This window comes from Rhipicephalus microplus, chromosome 6, assembly GCF_043290135.1.
Source record: "Rhipicephalus microplus isolate Deutch F79 chromosome 6, USDA_Rmic, whole genome shotgun sequence".
In the NCBI taxonomy this organism is placed as follows: Eukaryota; Metazoa; Arthropoda; class Arachnida; order Ixodida; family Ixodidae; genus Rhipicephalus; species Rhipicephalus microplus.
This window is the reverse complement of record NC_134705.1, coordinates 91,469,542-91,473,892: the sequence shown is the minus strand read 5'-3', so window position 1 is coordinate 91,473,892 and position 4,351 is coordinate 91,469,542. Positions and strand designations below refer to the sequence as shown.

The window sequence follows — 4,351 nt, the reverse complement described above, 5'->3', positions numbered from 1 at the left end:
GAACGGTGGTGGGGGGGGGGGGGGCAGGGTGAGTGGCTGTGTTCAACCAGCTTTTGTGAATGTTCGTGCGTGTGCTTGTAAATATGAGTTTACTCATATACTCATACACACGCAGAACAGAAAAACTTCAGTGTGGTGGGTGGTTTGAACCCTCCCTACATCCCGGGTAAGCCGGTGGCTGGGAATGAAGTGACTAGTTACTAACAAGTGTATTCTTCGTTCATACAGGAAGTATCCATATAAAGGAGACAGCTTTAAGTGAACGCGACATACTTAACTGCATACGCCTCGATGTTACAGCAACAACTATCATGCAGATGGCGCGACGAGCTTTTATCTATTTTATACGGAACGCCTGGAGGCGGATGCAATTACAGCTACCCGTTCACGTCCTTTATATGCGTGAAGGACACTGTCTACGCAGGGCGAGATCGCTATGCGCTCCAGTGTGAAATAGCTCCTACATGTCAGCTCCTTGCACTGAGCAGAGTGGCGCAGTGGAAGCGTGCTGGGCCCATAACCAAGAGGTCCATGGATCGAAACCACGCCCTGCTAGATTTTTGTTTTTTTGCTTGCTCACGATATTTTTTCCTTTCATCAGGACGCCATATCTGCACATCTGTTTCCAACATGCTCTTTGATGTGTTGTTCTTGTGTTGAAAGCAATGGCTCTGGCCTTCTCTCTCTCTCGTTTTTTTTCTTCAGTTTAAGAAAGAATTCATCGCACTGGTAAACACGGTGAGTTTTTTTTTACATAAAATACAAAATTTTTTATGGGCATTCTGTTACCCCCTGGTATTCTGTTGTCAGACTCCAGTCGTTTTCGCGTATTACCTCTATGCCACTCCCTTCCCTCTTAAAAATCAGTTACCAGCAACACCTGTTCGTGCACAACTTGCACAAACTGCATAAAATGCGCAACGTAGCAGGAACAACTCGGCAAAACACTTCATTAGTTACGATACCTTCCAAACCATACACCTGCATCACATTCAAATAAAGAGTGTTAGATACCACGCGAAAAAAAATCCAGCGCAGTCGACAGGATTCGAACCTGTGCGGGGAGACCCCAATGGATTTCTAGTCCATCGCCTTAACCACTCGGCCACGACTTTTTTTTTTTCTTTATTACCTGTTTTTCTGTACAGGTGTTCACACAGAAACATGAATGATAAAATACACTTGGACCAATATTTGATCCGAAGTGCTCACATTAAAATTTTTTTCAGGTTGCACAATTCCTCTAACATTGTTAGCCAGCTGGGAGGTTCTTCTTCTTGTTTATACACCTCAGTGATATACCGCATATTTGCAATGAAGTTCTCCCGGACAGGACGTATGTTCTGGTCAAGATGTCTGTAAGCCATAGTGGTCTGCCAGATGCTGTGAAGGCTAATTAACATAACCATGTCGTATGGTATGCCGTCGTCCTCATCCACACAGAGAAAACGAATGCCATTGCTTGTAATGGGGAGATCTTTTTTCAATGTTCTTTGAAGGATGTCCCAATGAAAGACAGCGTCCCAGCAATGAATAAACACATGGTCTATTGTCTCAGGTGTTTTACAAAGTAAACAATTGGTTGTCCATGGTACATCGATTCCCTTGTCCGCTAGCCACTGCTTTACGGGGAGAGTCCCGGAATGCAATTTAAAAAAGAAAGTTTTTGCCCCTGCTTTTACTTTCATCTTTTTGACCCTTTTCAAAACATCCTGTCCGGGTCCTCCATTGAACATAGATCTGTACAAAGGTGTTGGTAACAAGACATCACGGAGATCCCTGTACAGATTCTTTCGCTTAACAGTGGCAAGATATTCCAGCGAAAAGCGCACTTTCAAAAACTCAAAAGACTGTATAACTTCTCTCAAAAAACCAGACACATATCGGCACATACCACTGTTTGTAGACACAACAAAATCTGGGATGCGTGATGACAGCCTTACTTTTATCACTGTTTGCAGAAATTTGTTTCTTTGAACGCGAAGGAAAATAAACCGAGAGACAACTTGTCTAATAAATAAATGACATAAACCGAGTCCGCCATTACTAACGGACTGGAATAAATTAGACCGGCTTGTACGTTCCCACGGTGATTTCCACACAAACACAGCAAAAATCCTGTGAAACTTCTGTACATTGACGCGTGACATACAGATAACTTGCATGACATACCAGATTTTTGATATCAAAAACATGTTGCACACAGTCGCACGTGCGAATATAGACAGATCCCGACCACCCCAGGCATTTGTTTTTTGCCTGAGGGTTTCTGCTTCACTTTTCCAATAATCCGCGTTGTCGCGATATCAGTCCAAGGGTACACCGAGGTACTTTAGGGGTTTGCTTTCCCATTTTACGTTAAGGTATACCTCGGGCCTCACATCCCAATTGCCGTACCAAAAGGCAGTTGTTTTATGCCAGTTGATTACACTGCCCGTGTTGTCACAAAATTTATTTGCCATGTAAACGACTTCACATATACTTTGGCCCGTATTCACAAACGCTCCTCCACTCGACCCTTCACTCGAAACGCTCCTTAAGTGGCGTTTTCCCATTCACAAACCGCCCTTCACTTGAAACGCTTCCTTCACTTGAAAAAATCTTGAGCGTTTCCTCGAGATTGTCAAGGAAGCGATCGAGCTACCTTGAATCGTCCCTCGAGTTAAATATTTGCGCCAGCATCGCGTCCATGGCGGAGCCCGTCTCACTTTGACGGCGTTTCTCGATCAAGTAGGCTGCCACCGCCGCGTTTTTTCGACAATGACGGTGCGCGTTTACTACGGAGTGAGTGAGTAACAACTTTATTATTTTAGTAACAACTTTATTATACTACGGAGCTGTCTTCGAACGGTTCAGCAACGGCTACTGTGGCGCCGGGACATGCGGGCGTGGTGTCAAAAGGAGCACTTATCAGTGCCGTGATGTGTTGCGTTCCGTGCATGAGCCAGTGGATTACCTGCCTTCGGGTGTGCGTATGCTTTTCGTGCGAGTGCTCCATGACTTACTGTGGATTCCAGTGCTTTGAAAAGTTTTGATGAAGCTCGCACACTACATCAGTTCAAGCGTGGGGCGAAAGCTTGACAAGCAAGCGGCATAGCGAACTTTTGATGCGCTGGGTTCACCGTACTTTATAAAGAGTGGCTTCCTCTCCGGTGAAGCTTTGCTGCCCTAGCCGAAATTTACGACGAAGCACACCTCCGTTAGACGACCATCTGTACCAATGAGAAGGTAAGTTCTCCTGTGTTTTTTTATTTTTTTCCTGCTTCGGTCAGATTACTATTAAAGACAGTTTAAGAAAAGCACAACACAATACATTGGGCGCAATGAGTGTGGTGCTGTAGCTACTACGCGTGAAACATAGCTTCTTTATACAGTGTCTATGCAGCTCACAATACCAATGAACTACCAAGTACACATTTAGGGGATCAAGCAGATGATCATGCTCTGTGAAACCTGCATGTACGCAAAAGTGCGTCGAGTGTCGTATGAAAACGCAAACATATGAAATATAAATACAGCAGATACATAATGAGATTGTTTTTTTTTAAATTTAACCCCATTCCTAACCCCCGAAGAAGAATTGCTGGCTATGGCACTGACTCGTGCAATTAGATAATGAATTTATATACCCATATGCCTGGTCAGCTGCCCAAGTGCCTGAACCAAACGTGTCAAAATAGCCAAAACTCAAAACTTCAACCATGTCTGTTCTTGAACGCGAGACATACTAATGAATGTGTGCACAGCTAGAATTAAAGAAAAATGCGGCTTTTGTATTCAAGCTATTACGTTTTTCTAATATTATTTCTTGCCTCTTTTGTGTAGGGGACCAGCTGCCGACAGAAGAACACAGAGAAAAGGCCTCCTAGAATCTGCCGTATTATCAATGCATTGCAGAGTTTGCACGACTGTATACAAAAGCACAAAAACAGCAGTGAAAGCGTGCAGCTACACTGCATTAGGCGCGCTATGGTGTCTACTTCCTTAACCTTATTCATGATGTCCTCCGAGCTCGTACTTTATCTTTACAGTGTGTAGGTTGCATATGTTTGATTGATAAACACTTTTCATTTGCATTCTTATGTTTGCCACGTTGCTCCTCATCAGTCACATGTAATAAAGATCCATTTGCCATTCACAACTTCTGTTTTGTTCATTTATCAATACATAATTATCGTCGTGTTTGTCTTTTCGTGATGAGACAGGACTGCAAAAACCACTTCTCCGATTCTACAGGAAAGCAGTTCTGGAAAATTAAACTTGTTTTATATAAAGCAGCACCACTCCTCTTCCACGGAACTGAAATGGCGTGGCTCTAACTGGTAGACTTTCTAATGATGCAACAATAGCG

The 4,351-nt window shown here is 43.6% G+C and overlaps 1 non-coding gene across 1 annotated transcript; it reads right to left on the bottom strand.

Annotated features, from left to right (window-relative positions):
- Positions 1-1,033: 1,033 nt before the first annotated feature.
- Positions 1,034-1,115, bottom strand: TRNAS-AGA (transfer RNA serine (anticodon AGA)). Its single transcript has one exon. It is a non-coding gene; the product is annotated as a tRNA-Ser (tRNA).
- Positions 1,116-4,351: the final 3,236 nt, after the last annotated feature.